General features: G+C 49.9%; 1 long non-coding RNA gene across 1 annotated transcript; it reads left to right on the forward strand.

Annotated features, from left to right (window-relative positions):
* Nucleotides 1-20,761: 20,761 nt before the first annotated feature.
* On the forward strand, nt 20,762-23,157 carry LOC115299278. Its single transcript, XR_003912089.1, has 3 exons — nt 20,762-20,878; nt 22,051-22,197; nt 22,685-23,157. It is a non-coding gene; the product is annotated as an uncharacterized LOC115299278 (long non-coding RNA).
* Nucleotides 23,158-25,698: the final 2,541 nt, after the last annotated feature.

The following is a 25,698-nucleotide window of genomic DNA, read 5'->3' on the forward strand; positions in this document are numbered from 1 at the left end:
GCCAACATGGGGCTTGAACTCACAACCCCAAGAATAGAAGTCGCACCGTCTACCAACTGAGCCAGCCCCCTTACAAAACATCTTAATCCCAAATCGAAATTTTCCCCAGAAATACTCTATCTGTGTTTAGGTTTTATCAAATTTACAGGGGAAATAGTTGGTTCCCATACCCAAGGTATGGTTCCCATACAATTTCAGATTCAGTGCCTCAGTCTTACCAACCACATTTTAAGCAAGGGATTACCCAGATTGAATAGCACAGCCCTGACCCAATATGTCTGCCACACTGAGGGGGAAGTGACATCCAGGGTGGGGAGTGGCCCTCCAAGGGCACGGAGCTGAGCAGGAGCAGAATCCAGGGGTCTCTGAAGGGACCTCTCCACTCTCCTCTCACACCTGCCCTGTTCTGAGCAGGTCATTGAGCTCCAGTCAGGGACACAGCACAAAGGTAGTGGGCGTCCAAATCTTGCTGAGGCTCAAATTCCTGCTCGGACTGTAAGAAGTGTTCCTTTATTTTACGTTCATCCTGTCTGTGACCATCCCTGCCACTGGATGATAAACGTGTTTGGAATGAGGGCATAAATGCAACAGCGACACTGATTGAACTCCTCCGTGTTCTAAGCACTGCACCCAGGCTTGGGACACGGAGATGAGGCCGGCCTGGCTCCTGCCCTCAAGGGGCTCACCATCCGTCCTAGGGGGGGACAGGGTAGTAAACCCATCATTTAGGGTGCACGCAGGATGGCGTGGGGGCAAGTGCTTGTGGGAGCAAGCAGATCGTGTGCCTTTTGGCTGGAAACCACCAGCCAACAGCCTCTGGGGCTGGTTGAGTCCTTGGGAAAATTCACAGGGAGCCTGCACCTGGCGCTGCTGGGTGTTGGGCCTCGGCCTGTGAGCGTGGGGGTGTTGGGGTAACAGCCCAAAGGCTAGGAGGGGTTGTTTTGATTGTTGATGTTTGGAACTGAGAGGGGCTATTGTTAGGTGAAGACTCAGCTCCTTGGCGCGTGGGGTTGGCCCGGGACCATGGGGTGGGAACCAGCTGGGCGTTTTTGTCATCAGGGAACATCGCTTCACTGATGAGAAGGTCTCTTCCCCTCTTCACTGAGCACCCACAGCGCGTCCTTCTCTTCCATTCCCCATTGTGTTCTCCTTCTCTCCCTCTCTCTCTTTCTCTGTCACACATGTACGATTGCCCCATAATTTAATTTGTAAAGCCCAGCGCACTGTGAAAATGCAGGGTCGCTTGTTCCAAAACTCAGAATTTCAAGATGGCGGTGTGCAAGCCGCGTGTTCACCAGGCGCAGGGCCCAGAGGTTGGAGTCCTAGACGACTGCTCGGGTCCGAGTCCTGAGTCCGGGAAGCCAACCCCCCCTCCGATCCCCCCCCACACACAATACACGAGGTCCCTGCTGGTGAGCGCAGCGCTAGTGCCAAATGCTTTAGAGATTCGTTATCTCTTGCGATCTGTCGCATCCGGACATAATCGATGACTATCGTGCCCACATTTCATATGAGGAAACAGAGATGCTGAGGATACCTGGTGCTTGAACCCACAACTTTGCTGAGTCCAAAGCTCAGACTCGTTCCTCCGCCTGCCCACCTCCCTCCGCCTGCCCACCTCTCTCACCAGGAGGAGGAAGCCTTTTTTCTTTGTGTCCTTTTTGATTTTTTTTTCTAATGCTCTTTTCCTCTGAAGTTTTATGTGGTGGATCTGATAGAAAAATGGAAGAACCACACTCCTCTGGCCATGTGGTCCCTCTTCCTGTCAGCGAGTCCCTGCCATGAAGACCCATGGTGTCCCTACCTGGCCCAAATCAGCAAGGACTCTCGGGGGTAGGGGAGCGGGATCTGAGTCACCTTCTTCCCTTGTCCTCTCCACCCCCACGGGGACTCAAGAGCAGCCCATTTTCCTTTAACCCCTTCTTGGGGTGTCACTTACCTGGGCAGCAAGCGCTTTTACTGAGATTTGGGGTCGTGGAGAGAATTGCATCACAGAACAGCAAACAACGGGAAAGTGACATTAATCGCCCTTCCCCTTTGCTATCTCTGGACCCCCACTGGCTTCCCAACCAAGCCTTGCCTGGAGCCTCCTTCCACGTTCTGTCCTCCTTACTTCTCCCCCGTTCCTCCTCCCTGCTCCCCAGTGTCTCTCCCCTGCCTTTCCAGGGATGTCCTGTTCGTTCTTTCGTTCATTCATTCACTTATTCACTCCTCCCTGAGCATCTAGTATATGTCGCCATGTTTGGTGCTGGAGATACAGGGAGGAAGTCTCTGCCTTCGTGGGCTCTCAGGCTGGTGGGAAGATGCCCAAAGTGCCGGGCACGGCCACACAGATTGGCTTCTGAGTTTCGATTGTGACAGAAAATCTGAAGGCAAAGCCTGGAGCATTAGACTCATCTTAGTTTGTGTGACATTGAAGTCAAGACCTGAAAGATGAGCAGGGGCGTGCATGGGGAGAAGGAGAAGGGAGGAGGTCCTTGACAAAGGGCACGGCACAGGCACGGTCCCCGAGGCATGGAGGAAGTGTGTGTGTGTGTGTGTGTGTGTGTGTGTGTGTGTGTGCGCCCAGAGTAGATGGGAGCCAGAGCGCCTGGGCTGCAGGGAGCAAGGGGGACAGCAGAGGAGATGAAGTCAGGGGTCAGGCGGAATCAGATGGTGCAGGGCCCTGCGGCCCGGGAAGGGGCTGGGATGTGACTCCTCATCCAACAGGAAGCTGCCAGACACTTTTGAGCTTGGGAGTCATGTGGTCCGAATTACACCGCAAGGAAGACTTCTCTAGCTGGTAGGGGGAGACTGGAGGACCGAAATGGGGGACAACGGCCGGCACCTTCGGGCTTCGCATGATGGATGAGGATGGCTGGGGCTGGAACAGGGGTGATGGAGGCAGGGGCGGCCGACAGATCTGCCATTTATTTTGGAGGTAGAACTGGATCGTGCTGCAGTAGTGTTTGGTGATGGAAGATGATTCCTACATTTGTGGAACTTGCCCCCTACCTACATCCCCACCGGCCTTCCTCACCCCTCCTCCAGATGTGGCAGTGACGCGTGGCACCAGCCACCCAGGGCACTGGGGGCAACGCTGTGTTCCTGGGTATTTGAGGGGGGCAAGAGAAGCTGGTGGACCCCTGGGATGGTGTTATAGACCCTGTCAAGGGGGGGAGGGCTTAACTGGGGCTTTGATGACCCTGTTTTCTTCCTTATCCTTGAAGTAAGACACAAGAAAGTAAAATGATTGATGATGTCACGTGTTTGGCAAGGACTTGGCCAAATATTTTTAGTGAGAAAACCAAAAGACAGATCTTATTTTTGGAGGGTACTTTGGGGTTGTCTTTTTGTTTGTTATTTTAGAGAGAGAGAGAGAGAGCGAGCATGAGTGGGGGAGGGGGCAGGGGCGGGGAGAGAGAGAGAGAGAGAGAGAGAGAGAGAGAGAGAGAGAGAGAGAGAATCTCAAGCAGGCTCCATGCTCAGTGTAGAGCCTGATGTGGGGCTTGATCCATGACCCTGGGATCATGACCTGAGCTGAAATCAAGAGTCAGACATTCAACTGACGGAGCCCCCCAGGCACCCTATCTATTTAAATTTAAAGTATGCCTGACTCTCCCCCTAAGAAATGGGTATGCATCTGCATGCGTCAGCGTGGACTGGGATTTTCACTGCACTTGTGTTTGTGTTTATCAGAAATGCAAATATTCATCAACTGTGGATAAGTAACAAATGTGGTCCGTCCGGACTATTGAAACTGTGTATCAGTGAACATAATTGAAGTGGTTGGGGTGCTGGGGTGGCTCCGTTGGTTGAGTGTCTGACTTCAGCCTAGGTCATGATGCCTCTGTTCCTGAGTTCGAGCCTCGAGTCAGGCTCTGTGCTGACAGCTCCGAGCCTGGAGCCTGTTTTGGATTCTGTGTCTCCTTTTCCCTCTCTCTGCCCCCACCGATTCATGCTCTGTCTCCTTCTCTCTCTCTCTTTCTCTCTCAAAAATAAGTGAACATTCAAAAAATTCTTTTTAAATGATTGAAGTAGATATTCTTATGAAAAGATCTCCCAGGCCACTGGGTAAGGGAAAAAGCAAGTTATAAATCAGTATAATACATACATTAGAAGACCAATTATGTAAAATAAGAAAAAACACCTAAAATATGTTGCATGTTTCTAAATGTTCACACATATCTGTGCAAAATCCTCGGGAAAAGGATTCACAGAAATGCCAGGAGACTCCTAAGAGGGGTCACTGTGGGGGTGGGGGTTGGGAGGGGTCGTGGGGAGGTGGGGGATGGGCACTGGGGCAGGGCTTAAAGATGACACTGGCCTTAGGCATTTTGCTTGAATACTTCACCGTGAGTCTGTTTTCCTGCATTACTGGCATAATTAAAAAGTTCAAACCGAAACATCTATTCATGGCAAACCCTCTGAAAATGCTGCTTTGCAACATGAAAGGGAGAAAAATACCTGTAATGTTACATCCCAAAGAACCATTATTAAGGTCTTTGTTTCCAGATCTTTCCTATATTTTCCCATGCTTAAAAAATAAAAATATGACTGTATTAAACAATCTATTTTATGACCTGCTCTTTTTTTTTCACTTCGTATTGCATTGTGAACATCTTCTCATGTCATTAATCTCCCAAGCCAAGTTTTTTCTCATTTTTAAAATTTTTCTGCACTGTCCTATGTGGCTGGGCTTTGCCTTTACATATTTAAATCCTCTGTGGTTGACACAGCACATTTCTGATTTTTCTTTATTATATTATTTAGGAGGATTTTATTAGGAAACTATGTGGGTTAAAGTTATTTGGAGGCTCTTTTTTTTTTTTTAAGGAAGCTTTTTGGATCCACATGGGACTTGAACTTACAACACTGAGTCAAGAGTCACATGTTCCACCAACTGAGCCAGCCAGGAGCCCCTGGAAGTTCTTGGTGTGCGATGCCCAGTTGCCTTCCATGAAAGGGAAGCCACTGTAGACTGAATAGGGCAGCATCTCTCCTTTGCCTCAAGATTTTTCTGGAGGAGCATTTTTCTTTAAATTTATTTTTAATTAAAAAATTTTTTTTAATGTGTATTTTTGAAAGAGACAGAACATGAGTGGAGGAGGGGCAGAGAGAGAGGGAGACACAGAATCCAAAGCTGGCTCCAGGCCCCAAGCTGTCAGCACAGAGCCCAACGCGGGGCTCGAACCCACGATCCATGAGATCATGACCTGAGCCAATGTTGGACACTTAACCGAAGGAGCCACCCAGGCGGCCCTTGAGAGTCGCTTTTTGTCCAAAGGGAGAAAAGTTCTCAGGAGAATCAGTGGTGTCTTCCTCACAGGAAAGTTTCGGAGAAGGAAGGGACATAAGTCTGTCCAGGTTGATCTTCAGAGACAAAGCCACCCCTGTGACCTGTGAGGCGCCTCCCAGAGCTGAGGGAAGGTTCCAGTGACAAGAAGAAAATCATGGTGACTGTGTCAAGGTGAACCTGGACACCTGGCTGTGAGAGCCAAGGCCCTGGGTGGATCTCCAAAGACTCTGCCCTCAGATGGCCCCGGTCCGGAGTCAGGTTCCCTCCAGGCCCACAGACACAGAGTCTCTCCCAGTGTAGCCGCCCCCGCAAAGCATGTACGCCTCCCCAGACAAGATGCTGGGCGTTGTTAAGGGGAAGGACAGGTCACGTGATAGAAAGGCTTCTGGGGGGGGGGGCCCAAGAGGTGACCAGTAAACTCCCTGGAGTTTGCCAGAGGGCTGGGGTGGTGGCGGAGCCTGCACTTGGCTGCCGGGACCAGGTTGGGGACAGCTTTTCCCGCAAATCCTCGATTCTCCATCCTTAATACAAGCTGCCCATCTACCCTTCTTCGCTCTAGTGCACGTGATGTATTGACAAAAGTTACCATTCCCGTGATCACTTTGTAGCATATACAAATAGCGAGTCAATATGTCATACACCGGAAACTAGTATAATGGTATATGTCAGTGACACCCCGATAAAACAACCCCAAACCATCCACACGATCCGAACGTGCATCCAAAACCGTCATCACCCCTGCGACCCCCAGCTGCTTCCCCCCTGCTGGTCCCCGCTTGGTTTTCTGCAATTACTGACTTGTATTCCCAAGTGCAACGAAATCACATCGCTGTTGACTCCTGACTGCCCCGCTCCTTTGCAGTCACTCCACGGGGCAAGGATCCTTCAAATATATCCCTCCTCCCTCTCTACCTGCAACCGTCACCCCCGCCGCACCCTCCTCATCACCCTGAGAACAAGGATTCGTATGGAGCCTATCACATAAGTGCCTTGTGGAGGCACTTGTGACATTCCTGGTCCCAGTTAATGCTCACAAGACCCCAGAGGGTAACAGCCTCACGGGCCGGTCTCCCTTCCAGAATCCACACCATCCTTACAGCGGCCAGAGTGTGGGCGCCCAGGTGTGGTAGTTGCACTCCTTTTCTGAAATTGAGAACATTTCAGGGGCGTCTGGCTAGCCCAGTCGGTGGAGCGTGAGATTTTTGATCTCAGGGTTATGGGTTCGAGCCCCATGATGGGTGTAGAGATCTCTGAAAAATAAAATCTTAAAAATAAAAAAAGACTTTAGGACCATTTTATCCATGTAAAATATACCTTATATGCAAGATATTAGTAGTAACGATGGTGATAATATTAATAAACTCGTATACCTACCTCCACGTTAAGAGAGCTTATAAATCCTGAGCCTTCCCCGTGTGCCTCCTCAGCTCTCCCCCTCCCTCCCGTCTGGAGGCAATAACTACTCTGGATTTCGTATTTTTCATTCCTTCCCCCTTTTCTTTATAGTTTTCTCACAGTTGGATGCAGTCTTGAACAATATATTGCCTAGCTTTGCATGCCTTTGACCTTCAGAGAAATAGCATCGGACTGCATTTTCCTACAGCGAGTGTGTGTTGTTGCATATGTTGTTTGTGACATTCATCCACGTTGTTGGGTGCAGCCATAGTGCATTCGTTTTTGTCGCCATAATGCACGGTATTATGTGAATAAACCACAAATCATCAATCCGTTCTCCTGTCTATGGACACAGGGTTGCTGCCATCCACATTCATTACATCTCCTGATGAACATGTGAAAGAGATTCCAGGTGAGGTACACAGCAAGAGAAATGCTGGGTCATCAGGTATGTGCCTCTGAACTTGACCCGATGATGCCAAGTTGCTTTCCAAGATGGTTGTACAAATCTACGCTCCTACAAGCAGTGTATAAGTGCTTGCATTGTTCCACAGCTCTGACAACACTTGGTGTTGTCAGATTTTAACACTGGTGCCGGTTTGGGGGTGTCCTTGGCATATTATGGAGGTCTTAGGCTTGCATTTCTCTGATTCCTGATGAGGTTGGGCATCTTTTTGGGTTTATTGGCAATACTTATTTCCTCATCTGTGCAATGCTTGGTTATGCCCTTTTTCTATCATGTTGTCTTTTTCTTATTGATCCCTTAGGAGCTCTTTATATATTAGGATCCTAATCTTTTGTAAATTATATGCATTCTAAGTGTCATTTCCCAATCTGCAGCTTGTCTTTTCACTTTTTTTTTTGAGAGAGAGAGAGAGAGAGAGAATCATAAGCAAGCTCCACACCCAGTGTGGAGCCCAACCCAGGAATTGATCCCATGACCCTGGGATCATGACGCAAGCCAAAATCAAGAGCAAGATGCTCAAACAACTGAGCCACCCAGGTGTTCCAGACGTTCTTAATCTTAACATATTAGAGTGTATCAAGGTTATCCTCAGGGTCTGTACTTTTTGTATCTTTTTAAAGAAACCTCCCCTGAGGTCATAGAGATCATGTCCTATATTTTCTTTTGAAAGTTTTACCTTGCATATTTAGGTCTTTTTGTCCACCTGAAATTGATTTTGTGTAAATAAGGATCCAGTTTCAGTTTTTTCCATGTGGATAAGCAGCCATCCTGGCTCTATTGAATACTTCCTTTTCTGCATTATTTTGCAAAAATCACCATCCGTAGATCACATTTCTGTCTTTGCTGGAGTCTGCTTGTAGGCTCTCTACATTGGCTGCACTGGTCTGTCCTGAGCCAAACCCACGCAGCTCCGGTTACTAATGCTTTGAAACCAAAGTGATCTTAATGGTTGCTTGGTATTGTGCATATTAATACCTACTCCTGGTAATTCTTTAGGAATGTCTCCACTGTTTTTGCTCTTCCTTATAAACTATAGAAAGAGATTGTCATATTTCATTAACACCTTGCTGGGATTTCATCTGGAACCATGCCGAGTGAAAATGAATGTGTGTGGAAATTGTATTTGTCATAGTCAATATTTATTCACATTTACCTGCATGGTTGTCTCTTTTTTTTGCATTGTTCTTTCTTGCATTTTGGACCTTACAGCTGGAATCATTTTCCTTCTTCCTGAGACACATCTTTAATTTTTTTTAAATATTTATGTTTTGAGAGACAGAGAGTGAGTTGGGAAGGGGCAGAGAGAGAGAGAGAGAGGGAGACACAGAATCAGAAGCAGGCTCCAAGCTCCAAGCTGTCAGCACAGAGTCTGACATGGGGCTTGAACTCACAAACATCGAGATCATGACCTGAACTGAAGTTGGACGTTTAACCAACCCAGGTGCCTCCTGAGACACATGTTTAAAAGTGTCTTTGTTGAAGCTTTATCAGTGGTCAACATACCCAGTGTTGGCTTATTTGAAAGTTTTCTCCTTGTTCTTGAAAGATAGTTTTGCTGGGTATATAATTCTAGTTGATAGTTATTTTCCCTTCCTCTCTTGGCTACAGTTGTTACAATTGAAAGGTCAGCTGTCTCCAAACACTTGTTTTGTTTTGATTGGTAAATCTCTTTTTCTCTTTGTGCTCTCCTGAAGGTTCATTCTCCATGGATGTGGATCTGAACTTTTATCTTGCTTGAGATTTACTGTGTTTTTTGAATAGGACAGTTCACATCTTTCATCTATTTTGAAAAATTCAAAATAATCCTTTTGATTATTACTTTCCTCCCATTGTAGTCATTTCTTGTGGCTACTGTAACAAAGTACCATAAACTGGTGGCTCCACACCATAAAAATTCATTCTATCACAGTTCTAGGGGCCAAACTCCTAAATCAGTATATTTAGGCTGAAGTCAAGGTGTGAGCAGGACCATGTTTTCCTCTGGAGGCTCTAGGGGGAATCTACTCCCATCTCCCCCAGCTCCGGGTGGCCACCAGTGCCCCTGGGCTTTTAGCAGCATACTCCAGGCTTCAAGGGCAACATCTTCAAACCTCTCCCTGCTTTGTCTTCATATTGACTTCTCTTCTGTATTTTGTCAAATCTCCCCTGCCTCCCTCTTAGAAGGACACGTGTGGTCACATTTAGGGACCCTGGTTAATCCAAGCTAATCTCACCATCCTAGGTAGGACCGTTAACTCAATGACATCTGCAAAGACCCTTTTTTGCCATAAATGGTAACATTCACAAGTTCCAGGCATCAGGACCTGGAAATCTCTTGGGGGCGGCAGGGAGGAGGTGGGGGGCGGCTTCCACACTGAACTCCAATGCAGTGTGTATTACTCCCTGTCTCTGCCCTCCATGTCTTTAGTCTTTATTTCATCATTTATAACACTATCTCTCTGTGCTAGGTTCTTGATAGTTTCCTCTGATTTCGCTTCTATTTTCCCCGATGATCTTTCAGCCCTGTTGTCATCTGCTGTTTAATCCAGCCATTGATGTTGGCAATTTCACTTCATATGTTTTCCTTTCCTAGAAGTTCTATCTGGTTCTTTTTCAAATCTCCGTGGTCACTTTTATAATTGCTTGTCCCTTGTTCAGTGTGATTCTCTGTTTCATAGATCCAATTCTTTACATTGAATGTGGTTGGAGAAAAGTTCACCAATCTTTTATGAACTTTTCCTGTGGAAATGATCAGAGACATGGGCCAGGAGCTGGAGAGGGGTGAAGGTCACAATGATGATGTTAAGAAGTCACTTTCAGGGTGCCTGGGTAGCTCAGTTGGTTAAGCGTCCGACTTCGACTCAGGTCATGATCTCACAGTTTGTGGGCTTGAGCCCCGCGTCAGGCTCTGTGTTGACAGCTAGCTCAGAGCTTGGAGCCTGCTTCGGATTCTGTGTCTCTCTCTCTCTCTGCCTCTCTTCTGCTCACACTCTGTCTCTCTCTGTCTCTCAAAAATAAATAAAATGTAAAAAAAAAAATTTTAAAAGTCACTTTCAGGGAAGGTAGAAATTCACATGACAATCAGAATGACCCGGCAGATAGGGGCCATTTCATGGGGCAATGTCTTTGTGTTGGGGACAGCAGAAGGAGTTCAATGAACAAGGGGAGGAACGGGGCTCAGGTGTCTCTGGAGAGTTTGCTCGTAGCCACTGGGTGATGCGGCAGAGCAGTCAGGTAGGTTGGGATGAGGCGATGGGCAGGCATGGCCATCTCTTCTGTTTGCTTTGCTTCCTCATTAAATAGGAAGGAAGTTCATCAGCTGAGAAGGAAGATGGGGAGGAGGTGTCTGAACCAGGAGCAAGAGAAGGTGCGACACAGTCATCTAGGAGAGTGGGCATTCGGATGGAGTGGATTATCCGGCAGCACAAAACACACTGGACGCCAGTGGGGGGCTGAATCCGCCGGGTAATGAGACTGATTAGCCGGGCTGTGTTTTGCTAAACCATGTCCCTCCCCTGCTTAAAACCCTCATTCACTCCTCTGCTCCACACTCCATTCGTGGCATTCAAGTTCGCCGTGAATTCAGCTCTACGAGATCCCTTCCACACCCCCAGCGACTCAGAGCTACTTGAGATTCACCAAGCAGATTTCACACTCCTCTGCCGTGGCTCTTGCTGTTCCCGTTGCCTAGAACACCCTTCCCTGCCTCTACCCACCAACAGCGAGTCCCCTCCCATGGAGTCTGCCCAGGGAATCTGCTTCACCTCGGCCTCCTGCCCCTCGCCTCTTGGTTCCCTGTACAGAATCTTCTCTGCTACAGCTCCCACACAACTTTCTGGCCATCAGTTGTTTCTGGTTCTGCCTTGTCCACCTCATTGAGGGCACAGACCGCATCCTGTCCTTTCTGTGTCCCTGGCACCCTGCAGCAAGCAGGTGTGAAGACAGTATCTGCTGAGAGGACTGACTTAGGGCTCCTTGAGGAGAGCTGGGTCAGGCCAGCGGGGGTGTTGCCCAGAGGGCCATTAGTGGGATCAGTGGACTGCAGAGAAGAGACAAGAACAGCAACCAGGAAACAGAGCCAAAGCCTGAGGTCAGGAGAAAGGAGGCCATGCTCCCAAGTGTAGGGCTGAGAGGGAGGGGGATGGGGAGGCTGAGGGAATGGGCGGGCAGCAGGCGGAGCGGGGCCTCATGGTCCGTGACATACACCTTCAGACTCTGAGCAAGTGGCAGGATGGCTCTGTGCTGTCACCTGGTCTTTGGGCTGGGGAGGGGCGTGGGCTACAGCGAGGCACCTTTCTCTCTGGGAATCTTAGGTCTCTAAAGGTAGGAGAGATGTGGGCACCCCCAGCCCCTCATTTCTAAAGAACCAAGTGTTCAACTCCCAACACCTCCCAACATGCCTTTGGGGAATGAGGTCAAATGGGCGTCTGGACGCGGCCTGGAGTAGAGCCAAGGGGAGAGCTTAGGGGTCAGGCTGCCTGTCACCCACAAGCCGTGGCCCTGTGGGCAGCAGCCCTGCCTCCCTGAGCCACCTTTCTCATCTTTAAATGGGCAATGATGAGGAAGTAACCTCATTAAAGACGGGCAAAGGAATCTGTGACAATGCAGATGGACCGAGGTGGGATTATGCTCAGTGAAAGAAGTCAGAGGAAGACAAATACTATATGATTTCACTTACATGTGGAATCTAAACCACAAAACAAATGGACAAGCAGAAAAAAAACCGCAAACAGTCTGGGTAAATATAATGCCAGTGATATTATTACTGTGATAAATACTATAAATATATATAATACCGTGATAAATACCATGATAAATTAGTAAAACTGAGATAAATAAATCACAGAGATGAAAAGTACAGTCTAGGGAGTACAGTCAGTAATACTGTAGTGGTTTAGCATGGTGATGACAGTAACTGTCCTCAAGGTGGTGGGCGTTTTGTAATGTATGTAAATGTATGTAAATGTAGAATCGCTACTTTGCGCACCTGAAACTAACATATTGTTTGTCAACTATCCTTCGATTAGTGTAAACAGGCAAATGACTGGAATAGATCCACATCCCAAGAAGATCGGACATGGCCGGTAAGCACAGGGAAGATGCTCGGCCAATCCTTAGTCATTAGGGAAATGCAAATCAGAAGCATAATGGGATAGGACTTCGCATCCACTGGACCAGAGTCCAGAATTGAAACCTTCATGCATTGCTGGTGGGAATGTCCAATGTGGTGCAGTCTCTTTGGAAAAACATTGTCTCAAAATGGTAAACATAGGGTTAGCATAGGTATCTACTCCAGAAAAATGAAAGCGTATATCCATCCAAAAACTTGTATGTGGATGTTCATAGCAACTTTATTCATAACAGCCAAAAAATGGAAATAATTCAAAGGTCTGTTGGCTAGTGAATAGAAAAGCCAGATGTGGTCTCTCCATTCAGCAGAATACTATTTGAGATTAAAAAAGAGAAATATTGAAACATCTACAACACGGATGGACCTCAAAAACACCATGCTGGTTGAGAGAATCTAGACACAATGATTCCATTTATAGAAAATGTCCAAAGAGAAAAATCTATGGAGACAGAAAATGGATTTGTGAATTGCTAAGGCTGGTGGGGGGTGTGACCAGGGGTGGGGAGCGGCCATAAATGGACGAAGTTCCAACATTGGATTGTGGTGATGGAACCCACTCTGTAAAAATAATAGAGCGTTAAGTTTTACACTTAAAACAGGTGAATTTTGTAAATTATACCTCAATAAAGCTATTTAAAAGGGGAGGGATCCTCACTGTGATCTATTGAAAATCAGGAAAAAAAATTTTAAAGACAGAGAAAAGGGGAGGGAGATAATGATGTCCACCTTGCAAGGCTGCGGGGCGACCAGTGTGCCCCGTCTGCAGCAGGTGTGAAGTCCTAGGGAGTTAACCCCTCCTCCCAACACACTTAGTGACGGCCAGGAGTCAGTGTGTCAGGACCCCAGCCTGCTCACCTCGGCTTCCACACTGGCTCCCAGAATGTTCACCTTGGCATTGAGCTCCACCTGCCCACAGCCGAGCAGGCTGCCTTCCCTCTCCATCTCACATACCTACTCCCCTCCTGGCGTTTCCCGGGATCAGCGTTCCAATAACCTGTGGGTTCAGGGTGTGAACCCTTATCCAGTGCTCCCAAGCACGAGCTGGGATGATGGTCCTAATGGAGCTGAGTCTCGTGACCCCCGCTGGCTCATCTCCATCTTGCTCCTAGGGTGCTGTCCATCCCCAGGCTCCACTCTGCCCTGAGGGAGGGAGGACTTGCCCTGGAAGGCGCTGAAACCCAGGGAGGGAAAGAGAAGGACTCACGGGTTCTTCGGAGGGTGACAGAGCTGGATGAGTTGAAGATTTGCTCGGTGCTTGTGTGCAAAGTAGCTCCTAGATATTATCCTTACAATGGCTCTGCACCTCACTTGAGTTGGAAACTGAGGCTCAGAGAGGGAAAGTGACTTGCCCAAGGTCACACAGCTATTAATCTGTGATGTCTGAATTTGAAACCAGGGCCTGACTGCCTTGCCGCTGCACTACCCTGTCTTTCAGAAAGCCAGGTCAAACAGGGACCCACCTTTTTTCCATTTAGACTTACCGGGAGTCTGGTTTACTGGCGAGGTTTCGCTTTGCTCTGTGTGCTGCTATGTTGGCCCTGAGCCGGGCTGTAAGGACACCATCCAGGTGTGTCTTTGGTTGGGTTGGTTTTCTACGGATTTATGGTGCGGGGGAGCCCACTCTCGGAAGAGACAGGGACCGGATGGGGAACAAGGACGCTAGTGTGGTCTCCTTTGAGGTCCCACTGACTCATGAACAAGGCAAGCCTCTAAATCTGCTTCCCGGCCCATAAAGCATGTTTACAGAGTACTGTACTCGCTTCTGGAAGGGCCGCTGTGAGGGCAGCCATTGGGGTGGCCTGGGTCTCAGGTCAGGGATCCCCGTGGGAAAGCAGACCCATACCCAACCCCTCCCCATCCTTACCCCTGGGCGGGCTCACTTTGTTTGGCTGAGAGCAGGGGTTGGGGTGGAGGACAGGAGGAAGAGGTGGGAAGGGACCCACTTTTCCTGCGTACTTAGCCCAGAGCTGCTGCTGCATTAGGCACTGGGGGTCACATCCCACCTCCCCAGAACCCCTGAGCCTTGCAGGGTCAGGGACAAAGAAACTGCCCATTATAACAACAGTGCGGCCAGAATGGCGAGCGTTTACTGAGCACTTACTGTATGTAGGGCCTTCACAGGCATCCTGTCTTCCGGTCCTCACACTGACTCCAGCACAGCCTGCTGTTGCTGCCTTCACTTCACAGCAAAACGGCTGAGGCGCAGCAGGACTCAGTCACCTGTGCAGTGATAGAGCTGGAGCTGAGAAGACCCAGAGTTGAACCCAGCTGTCTGGCTCCAGAGCCTGCAGGCTAAGCCTCCCCCTCTCTGGCCTCACCAGAAGCAGAGGCCATGGAGGCAGCCTCGGGGAGCTGGCTCTGTTGGGAGTAGGAGCGGTATACACAGCGCTTTTCATACTGATGCCTGATTGGGGCTTTGAAGGATGAATAGGAGTTGGATGCAGAACGGGTAAAGACTGTGTTCTGTCTGAAGGAACAGCCTGTGTGTAGGCAGACAGGCCTGAGTTGGCAGGATGGGTTTGGGGATTACCAGTGGTTCCATATTGCTGGAGCAGAAAGCATAAAGCAGGGGAGAGGTGAGATGAGGCTGTAGACAAGGCCCAAGGCACAGAGGGCCTGCCCTGTCCTGCTAAGTCGTTTGCTCTTTGTATAAGTCACAGTCCCCACCCTCCAGGGGCCTTACCTGAGCTTGGGGAGGTGAGCCATCTCTTCAGGAATGATGGTGAATAATCCTCAGCCTTGTAGGTACAAGTGTGGGAGGCCTGCCCTGGGTCTGGAGGGGAAGACTTCCTAGAGGAGGCGCCATCTTGTCGGGGGTTAATAATGGGAGGAAGAGGCATCTGAACAAAGGTGCTGAGGTGCAGAAGGAGCAGGTGTGTTCTGGGGAGACAGGATGACGGGGCAGGAGGGTGGGAAGAAAGATCAGCAAGCGTGTGTTGTGTTCAGCGCTGCCTACCTAAAGCCTTTGCAGTCTGACCTGGGTTCAAATCCCCACTTGCTGCTGGCCTTGGGCAAGTCCCTAAACCTCTCTGAGCCTGTTTTCCTTCTCATCTGGAAAATGGGTAGAAACAAGGGAAGATCACCTCCCAGAGTTCAGACAAAGGATTTTCTGTCTGGTCCCGCCACGAAGGTCTTTGCCTCATCAGCCAAAACACCTCCACCAGGGGCTGGCGAAGTTTCTCTATAAAGGGTCAGATAACAAATATTTTGGACACTGCGAGCTCTCTGGTCTCTGTTGCAATTGTACTCAAGTCTGCCACAGTAGCGCCAATGCAGACAGAGCCTTTAGCCAGACGCAACGTGAATGAATGGGCATCCTTGTGTGCCAACGAAACGGTATGTACGGCGGCCGAAACTCCAATCCCAGGTAATTTATCATGTATTCTGCTCTTGATTACAACCCCCTCACTCCCAGTCACTTTAAAAGGTCAAAGTCATCTCAGTTTGTGAACCAGAAAAAGCCATCAGGGGGCCGGATTTGGCCCGTGGGTCCCGGGTTGCTGACCCTGACCCAGACTATGATTTCTCTAATCCTTCCTTTAGATGCCCCCTTTCCCTGCTTAAATTTATCTCTTTGTTTATTTCCTTTGATAAACAAGAAACTTCACATCACATCGACATGCTTTAACATAAATGGAAGGTGATTGTAAAAATAGCATAGAAAAGCAAACTGGCATCATCAAATTTTCACCAGGTCCGGCCCAACAGCCTGGGACCGGTTGTCTCTTTGTTAGAGGGACAGAGAGGTGTCAAGGACACATGAGGACAAGACTGAGACTTCCTCCGGGTCAAGTTCAGGACGAGAGTAGCAAACAGGAGGGTGTCTCCTTCTAGAAGCAAGCGTTACTGGCTGCAGCGTCTCGTGTGGCCCAGCAGTGGCGGGGGTTGTGGGGCTGCGGGCCGTGGGGCCGCCCGGGGTCCTGCGTGCTTGTCAAGGTCATTGACTGTCTGGGGAGGGAAGTGATGCTCCCTCTGAGCAGCCCATCGGGCGTGAGTCCACCTCCCCTACCTGTATCCATTCATCTGAAGACAAGATGGCGTCCAGAGCAGGGACTACTATTGTGTATAAAGTACTAGTCACAGTGATGGTGGGTGAATGCTACTGATGAGAAGCTAGCGCCCCAAGGCCCCAGAGCATCTTTTAAAAGCATCACTAATATAATAATTAAAATCGCAGCCAAGGTAGGTCAAGGATATGAAAGGTACTTGGGCCTGGTGAAAAAGTCACGGGGACAGCCTCGGGACCCCCGTGGTCCCTCCCAGGCAGAGACCGGGTCGGGCTTCGGGACGCTGGCGGAGCTGAGACTGCAGTCTGGCTGAAGGGAGTTTTTAAGGCCCCAAGTGAGGGTGGTGGCTTTTGACGCGTGGCCTCTGGTTGGAGGTTTCCGGGCCTCCGTGGCCTCATCTGAGAAATGGGGATAATAATACTGGGTGTGCAGGAGGGAGGGGCTGGGCCAGACAAGCTCTTGAGGTCCCATCCTAGTCCTTCCAGCTCTTCCCTGATGCGTCCTGGCATCCGGGGGCCGGGCCCTCTCCATCCGGGCGAAGGCTCCTCACTCACTCCACATGTGCTGCCGGGGGCCCGGATCTGATCCTCGGCTGTGTTTGTTTATTTAACCGAGATAGTTAAATCCAAAAAACAACTTTCGGGGGAGCCTGGGTGGCTCAGGTCATGATCTCACAGTTCGTGAGTTCGAGCCCCACATCGGGCTCTGTGCTGACAGCATGGAGGCTGCTTGGGATTCTGTCTCCTTCTCTCTGCCCCTCCCCAACTTGTTCTCTCACTCTCTCTCAAAATAAATAAAAATAAACTTTAAAAAATTTTTAAAAAGCAATGTTTGGGATTTATTACTTATTCTGAAGTCCTGACATATGGCTAGAAACATGCACACGACGTAATCAGCTCAGGGATGGGTCACATGGAGAGCAGCTGGGTAACTGGCAACTGGGCCAAGAGGGTGCACGGCATGGGGGGTGGGGCAGAGGCTCCTTGTGCCCCTTTCCATCACTAGACGCTATCTTTAAAAAAATTTTGTTTTCACGATGTAGTGTCTTTTGCTGATACCATTTGTGACACCAAATGGCATAGGATTTTCCCGCACGAATTCTGCAATTCTCTGACTCCCGGAGAAGCACCCAACAACCCAGCTCCGTTTGGATGCTAAGGGCCTTGGAGTTAGGCCGGACTACACAAGTTCAGTGTCTCAAGACTGCCCCCCACTTCAGACATCAATGGCAAGTCCTGGGGGCCACCTGGACTTCTGACCAACTGGCTATAAATCGAGTTTGACCATTCTTTAGGTTTGACCATTCACTGGATTGACTCACTAGACTAGGAAGACACTTTCCTTATATTTACAGGGTTGTTGTAAAGGACACAACTCAGACAGCCGAACGGAAGAGAGGCATGGGGACCCTCGGGTACACCCCACCCCCCAGGACCTCTGTGCACGCGCCCACTCGGAAGCTCTCTGCGAGGTGTGTGTAGGGGTTTTATGAGGGTTTTGTCATGTAGGTACGACTGAGTAAAATCCCTGGCCATAGGTGATTGTCGGTTTCCGGCCCCTCGCCCTTCCCCGGGGTCTGGGGAGGGGAGGCTGAAAGTCCCAACCCTCTCAATCACGCCTTGGGCTGTCTGGCCACCAGCCTCCCATCAAAAGCCATCTTATCTCCCCACCACCCCCATGACTCATGTCGTTAGTGTATAAGAGGCAGAAAATTCCAAGGGTTTTAGGAGCTCTGTGGCCAGAACCAGGAACCAGGGACAAAGATCAAATATTTATTTATTTTTTATACCACAGGCCATGTTTAAGCAAGGGACCTGCACACCACACTTTGCCACAGACTCTCCCCACCCCCAGCAAAGATTCATGTTGCCTGTCCAGCCTCGGCAGGCATTGGAAGGGTGATCCCTGCTTTAGAGATGCTCGTCTTAATAGTAATGGTAACAGTTGCCACCATCATAAATGGTAATAATAATAATAAAGTAGCTATCGGCGCTTGGGTATTTGTAATATGCCAGGGACTATATTGAGCATATCGGATACAGTATCCCATTTAATCTTCCCAAAGTCCTTCTGAGTAAGGAGTCTTATGCTCTGTATTTTCAGATAAGGAAACCAAGGATCAGAGAATTGGAGTACATTCCTCGAGGTGACGGAGCAAGCAAAGCACAAACCTGAAGGAGCCCAGACCTCGAGGTGGGCTGGGGCGTGGGGCCTGTTCTAACTCTTTGGGAGCAGTTTTGTGCTGGGGGGTGGCATGGGTGAGGGGGTCAGGAGGCCTTCACAGAGCCACCCTGTACAAGTGCCTCAGCCTTTTGAGTCTCAGCCTCCCTATCGATGGCATGGGCACAATGACAGCCACCTCGCACGGTCACTGTCGGGAATGAACGAGCTAGGCACTGGGTAGAAGTTCTTTAAATAATTCTCAGCATCTGGTCTAAGCAGAGGGGTTGTAGAGAGCTGCCTTCTTTAAGACCCAGTTCAAAGCCACCTCCTCCAGGAAGCCTCCTGAGATTCCCAGCAACCCCACGGTTCTTGTCCTTACTTTCAAATTCCTCAAGACTTCGGTTTATGGGAAAACAGCCCATCTTGTACCTGCTCCCCCTCCTAGCCCAGGGTGCTCACTCCTACTTCGGAACATCTCTGACTTTCCAGAGCACCCTGGGCCTCATCACTCATCACTTTTGATCTGCTGTGGGCATCACTGGCGGGCCTGCCCGGTCCCCTCCACCCGGCAATGGAGGCTTCTTTAGGGCACGAGCCCTGTGGAGAGTGGACAGAAAAACCCTGCAGACTCCCTCCCGCCCCGGACCTGCCACAGGGCTGAGCGCCGTGGATGCCGGTTGTTGCTGAGTTCAGTGGGTCTCTTGTCCCTTCCCGGCAAGGAATCATGCGGGGACATCTCTTTTGCCAGAGAATCTGTTGTCTCATTTAACCTTCCTACAAGTTTTCACAGACGATATATTAAAAAAAATTTTAGGGGCGCCTGGGTGACTAGTCAGTTAAGCATCTGACTCTTGATCTCGGCTCAGGCCATGGTCTGGTGGTTTATGAGTTTGAGTCCTGCATCGAGCTCTGTGCTGACAGTGTGGAGCCTGCTTGGGATTCTTTCTCTCCCTCTCTCTGTCTCTCTCTCTCTCCTGTGCTCTCCCTCTCTCTAAATAAATAAACACTAAAAAAAACATTAAAATATGCATAACATAAAATTTACCATTGTAAACATTTTTAAGTGTATCATTCTGTGATATTTAAGTACATCATAATATTGCACAACTATACCACTGTCCGATTCCAGAACTTTTTCATTAGCCCAAACTGAAACCCCACACACATTAAACAGTAAGTTCCCATCCTCCTCCCCCCACCCCCCCAGCCCCTGGTAACCTTTGTTCCACGTTCTGTCTCCGTGAATTCGCCTCTTCTAGACACTTGACTTGAGTGGAATCACACCATGTTTACCCTTTTGTGACTGGCTTATTTTCTCTTCGTACATTTATCTGTTCATCCATTGTTGGGCACTTAGGTTGTTCCTTTTAATGTTCATTTATTTTTGAGAGAGACAGAGAGAAACGGAGCATGATCATGGGAGAAGCAGAGAGAGAGGGAGACACAGAATCCGAAGCAGGCTCCAGGCTCTGAGCTGTCAGCACAGGGCCTGATGTGGGGCTCGAACCCACAAACAGCAAGATCATGACCTGAGTCGAAGTCGGACGCTCAACCGACTGAACCATCCAGGCGCCCATGACAGGTATTTACTTAAAGTGCCTAGTATGTGCCAGTCATTACTTCGAGCCCCTTGTGTGCAGTCTCTTATTTACCCAGACACTTGTATTACCGCCCTCACTTTATAGAGGAAGAAAGTAAGGCACAGAGGGGTTGAATAACTTGTCCCATGTCGCACGGTAAGTGGCAGAGAACGGACAGAAGCCCAGGCAGCCAGAGTCCAGAGCCTGCTACCCCAGACACATCATCATCTCTATCGCCTCTGCCTTGTAACCCACTGGGTTTCCCTCTCGATCCTCACACCCACCTGGGAAGTAGGTATTATTAGCCCCAGTTTAAAGATGAGAACATGGAGGCACCTGGGCGGCTCAGTCGGCTGAGTGTCCGACTTCATCTCAGATCATGATCTCGCGGCTCATGGGTTCAGTGCTGCTTCAGGCTCTGTGCTGACAGCTCAGAGCCTGGAGCCTGCTTCAGAGTCTGTGTTTCCCCCTGTTTCTCTGCCCCTCCCCTGTTCATACTCTGTGTGTGTGTGTCTCTCTCAAAAATAAATAAATATCATAAAAATCTTATTTTAAAAAGTGAGAAAAGGGAGCCTGCAGAGAGAAATGTCTTCTATTGCCTCCTTGGCTGTGGAAATATTACTTATGAAATGAGTCTGGACTCAAAGGCTGCTTTGTCCTTAACACACTGGGACTGGTGGGGGTGCAGGACTGGGAGAGAAAGTGCTGGCTCTGGGGACAGGGGCTCAGATCCGGTCTCTATTTCTGCTAGCTTCACAGCTCTGGGAAGATTCTGGAGCCTTGCTGAGCCTGGATCTCCTGTGGGGATAATGAAAGCAATTACCTCCATCTTGGGGGCTGCCTGAGCCAGAAATGAGGAAAGATGCTCAGAGCCACATAGTAGGTGCTCAATAAATTGTTCTATTGTCCCTAAATCTATGTCCTTTCCCCATATTTTCTTAACACTTTGGCTGGTGCCTCTCTCGGTCCACTTACCAGATTTGAATTAGGGTTCTAATTCAGGTCTGGAACCTTCTTGAAATCAACGGCCACACCCAACCATCTTTAGGTCTCCCACTTGGCCTAGTGCCTTCTACGTGATGGTCTGCAAGAAATTCTTTTTTCAAGGTGACAATAGCTTTTCCATTTTCTTCCTTATAAAAGTAATACATGCTCATTGCAAAATGGAGAAAGAACTATACTGACCTCGTTTCGATGTGAGGATTAAACAAGATAATTAATACCAGTTAAGTGCTCACCGTTGTGCCTGACGCAGCTTTGTGACGACTGTCATATTATTCGGAAGACACACAATGGCATTTTTTTAAATGTTTATTAATTTTTGAGAGAGAGAGAGACAGAGTGTGAGCATGGGAGGGGCAGAGAAAAAGGGAGATACAGAATCCGAAGCAGGCTCCAGGCTCTGAGCCATCAGCACAGAGCCCAACGCAAGACTCAAACCCATAGACCATGAGATCATGACCTGAGCCGAAGTCGGACGCTTAACCGACTGAGCCCCCAGGTGCCTCCCCACGCCCTGCAAAGGTATTTTTTAAGAAGTAAGAGTCACCAGCTGACCTTTCGGATGTCCTTACAGACTTTGTCTTTACACAGAGGCGGTCCCACAGACAGAAGAGAAACACTTTTAAAATGGGTTTTATAGTGTTTCATCGTGTCTTTTCATGTCGGTGCAAATGGCGGAGCCCTCCCTGTGCCGATATGTATTAGCGTGCGTTGTGTGTTGTGTCCTCTGTCTGTTGGAGGCGTTTCTTCTGACGGACGCGCCATGACTGACTCAGTCCGTCCCCGGAGGTGGGCGGCAGGTGCAGGGTGGATACAGACCAGGGAAGCCTCCGGCCGCCCTGCAGTTACATAACAGCCATAGGGGAGGTCACCGAGGCTGACGAGGTGACATCTGTGGAGAGTAATTTCACAGTTGCGCTAAGGACAATTAGGGAGCTGGTCCTGTCATCAGGGCCAGGGATGAGCTCAGACACATTCCTCCTTTCGTGATGCTGGAAGGGGCAGGCATCCTCCGGGAAGGAGGCCTCTGACCCACCCCTTTCTCACAGTCACTTCCCAGGAGGTGGCCCCATTGCCCGGACATCTGTTTCAGCAGAAATGGGTCCACGAGGCCACGGAGGGCCTGCCCTGCCCGACTGTGAGGACTTTCCCTGACATGGGAGGTGGCCGTTTGCAGACCAGAAATCAGAAGTGAGGTGAGTGCAGATTTACCCCGCTTGCCTCCTAATGGGGGCAGAGCCGGGGGTGGAGAACCCAGGAGGGAACCCCAGGAGGTCCTGCCTTGCAGTTTCTGGAAGGGCCAGGGTCTCCCTGGCAACCATCGCTAATCCTGGTCCCCCACGCGTTCCCTGCCGTGGGTGTGGGCAGGGCAGTGTCCTCGCCGGCCCCGACTTAAGGTTTCAGACCAACAATCTCCGGGCCCTGGGAAGGGGGCAAGAATCCAGCTTCTCCTCCCCAAGCCTCAGTTTCCCCGTCTGTAAAAGGGGAACAGCGGTCCTTCCCCCAGATCGATGAGGCTAGGAGAGGACTCGACGAAGCTGGTCAGCCTCGCACACCGACTGCAGCTGCGGGGCTGGCCCGAGCTGGGAGCATGAGGAACGCGTGAGGTGCCCGCTGGGGACCAGGGAGGAGGCTCTCGGTACCTGTTAGCCCTTGAGCTCAGGGACCCATCACTTTGCGCAGAGATGGACGCGTCGCCTCGTGCAGTTGGGCACTTTACGGAGCTTTCCGGTGATGAGAAGAAAGAGAGGCAGGAGAGCGTCTCCTCTGTGAGGGCTGCAGGCTTCAGAGTGACCTCGGAGAGCCACCCCTGCCCGGCACCCTTCCCAGCGCTCGATCCTGCATGAGACGAGGGTGACCCTGAGCTGTTGGAAATGCCACTGAGAAACGAACCCGCCCTGGGGAAGGATAGGAGGCCCCTAATCTGGTTTGGAGGCTCAGAATGCGGGCTCTAGGGGCAATGCCACTGTTCACACTCCCAGAAAGTTGAAGATGAAAAGGACCACGGCTCCTGGCTGGCTTACTCAGTGGAGCAGGGGACTCTTGATCTCGGGGTTGTGAGTTCGAGCCCCACATTGGGTGTAGAGATTCCTTAGAAATAGACTCTTTAGGGGCGCCTGGGAGGCCTAGTCAGTTAACCGTACGACTTCTGCTCCGGTCATGATCTCACGGTCCATGAGTTCAAGCCCCATGTCGGGCTCTGTGCTGACAGCTCAGAGCCCGGAGCCTGCTTCGAATCCTGTGTCTCCCTCTGTCTCTGCCCTTCCCCTGCTCACACTGTCTTTCTCTCAAAAATAAATAAACATTAAAAAATAAATAAACGAATAAATAAAATTTAAAATAAATAACATATACATTACAAAATAATAAAAATAAAATCTTTTTAAAAAATAAAGAAAGAAAAGAAAAGGGACTCTGACTAGGGGCACCTGGGTGGCTCAATCCGTTGAGTATACAACTTCGGCTCAGGTCATGATCTCACGGTTTGTGAGTTTGAGCCCTGAGTTGAGCTTTGTGCTGACAGCTCAGGGCCTGGAGCCTGCTTCGGATTCTGTGTCTTCCTTGCTCTCTCTGCCCCTCCCCTGCTCATGCTCTGTTTCTCTCTGTCTCAATAATAAATAAACATAAAAAATTAAAAAAAAAAAGAAAAGGGTCCGACTATCAAAAATATGAGCTAGGCTGTGGGGCAGTCAGAACTCTCCTGCACTGCTGGTGGGGGTGTAAAGCCTGTGGCCCATGAGGGAAGCTGCGAGTGTGTACTATTCTAAACGTGCACGCCCTGTGGCACGGCGATACCGTCTCCTGGTTACATCCAAGAGGAGCAAGAGCTCACGTTCACCGAAAGACATAGATGAGAACGTTCATAGAGCTTGACTCTGAAAAGCCCCAAGGGACAAGCCACCCCAATGTCCATCCGCAGCAGAAAGGACACATGACTAGTGATGTGTTCGTGTCATATGCCACGACGTGGCAAAGGGAAAGAACAGAGCGCGGCTGCACCCAGCTACAAGTATGGATCTCACACAGCGAGCACGGAGCAAACAAAGGGGCACCTGGGTGGCTCAGGCGGTTAAGCAGCCAACTCTTGACTTCAGCTCAGGTCATGATCTCGTGGTTGGTGGGACAGAGCCCCGCATCGGGCTCCGCCATGACAGTGCAGAGCCTGTTTGGGATTCTCTCTCTCTCTCTCTCTCTCTCTCTCTCTCTCCTTCTCTCTCAATAAGCAAATTAAAAAAAAAAAAAAAAGACTGAACAAAAGAAGTCCAGAATGTACTGTATGAGTCCACTTACATGAGGCTGGAAGGGAATCCGTGGTGAGAAAAGTCAGAATCTGTCTTCCTTTGGGAGCCGTCAGGTGTGTGGGGAGTGATCTGGGAGGCGAGGACACTGGCGTGTGCATCTGAGGAAACTCATTGGGCCATACGGGTAATGTTTTTACACTGTGCTGAGCATAAGGTATGCCTCACGCAAAGTCAAAACAAGACAACAAATGAAGGAGAAGTGCTACCAGAGCTAAGATCTGAAGGATGAATAAGAGCTGGGCAGTGGGAAAGGGGAACAGTGTTCCCACAGGAGCAACCAGCATGTGCAAAGGCCCAGAGGCAGGAGGGCATGGGTTTGCTTCTCGTCTTGGCTCTGGGCTCCTTTAATGACGCCCCTGCACCTCCATTCTCTATGCCTCCTTCAACTCGCTTGAAGGTTTCCCGCAGTGGAATAGGTCGGCAGAAACCCCTTCAACAGCTCACTATGCCACTCTGCGTTTGCATGTTCCACGGTTGAGTGTTGGAGCGGGACAGACAAGTCTTGGAGTTCAAAGTTGGGTTCAAAGCCCAACTGCGGTGAGGGTGGGGGGTGGCACCTGGGTGGCTTAGTCAGTTAGGCACCCAACTCTTGATTTCAGCTCAGGTCATGATCTCATGGTTATGGGATTGAGCCCTGCACTGAGCTCCCCACTGGGTGTGGAGCCTGCTTAGGACTCTCTCTCTCCCTCTCCCTCTGGCCCTCCCCAGCTTGCACACTCTTCCTCAAAAATAAAAGCAAAACAAAACAAACAAAAGGCCAAAGCACAACTGTGTCATGAAACATGTGTTCTTGGAACGGCCCGTTCATCCCCTCAAAGCCTCAGTTTCCCCATCTGTAAGAAGGGTAGAGGGTCTTCAGCACATGGAGCTTTGGTGAAACTCGGGATAAAGGTGTTCAACGCTCACCTGTCATATGGGAGTCGGTCAATAAAGCCTAGAAGCAAGGGCTGGGCTGCCCAAAGTCATGGCTCCGCGTGACCCAGTGGGGCGCCCATTAGTTCTTTGCAACCCCCACCTTTGATTTCTTGTCCCCAGGAGCTCAAGTCACCCCCTAGAATGGTGCCTGGCAAGGCTTCAAGGAATGCTGGCTCATGATGGCTACCGCTTATGCACGCCGCTTCACACATGCGGACTTGCTTAATCCCCAGGGTAACCTCAAGAACCATTACCCTCCCATTTTGCAGAGGGAGAGACAGAGGCACGGAGCAGCTGAGCGACTTGCCCACAGTCACGGGCACACGATTAATTGATGGAGCCTGGCCCTGGACCCCCCTGCTCAGAACCACACTGCCACACGGCGGGATTATACAGGGCTGCCCAGGCCGGCCTCCATGAGATGGGCCCGCGGGGGCCTGGAGAAGGTGCTGGAAGCAGCCGGGGCTCCCCCCAAGGCTG

This window comes from Suricata suricatta, chromosome 8, assembly GCF_006229205.1.
Source record: "Suricata suricatta isolate VVHF042 chromosome 8, meerkat_22Aug2017_6uvM2_HiC, whole genome shotgun sequence".
Classification (NCBI taxonomy): Eukaryota; Metazoa; Chordata; class Mammalia; order Carnivora; family Herpestidae; genus Suricata; species Suricata suricatta.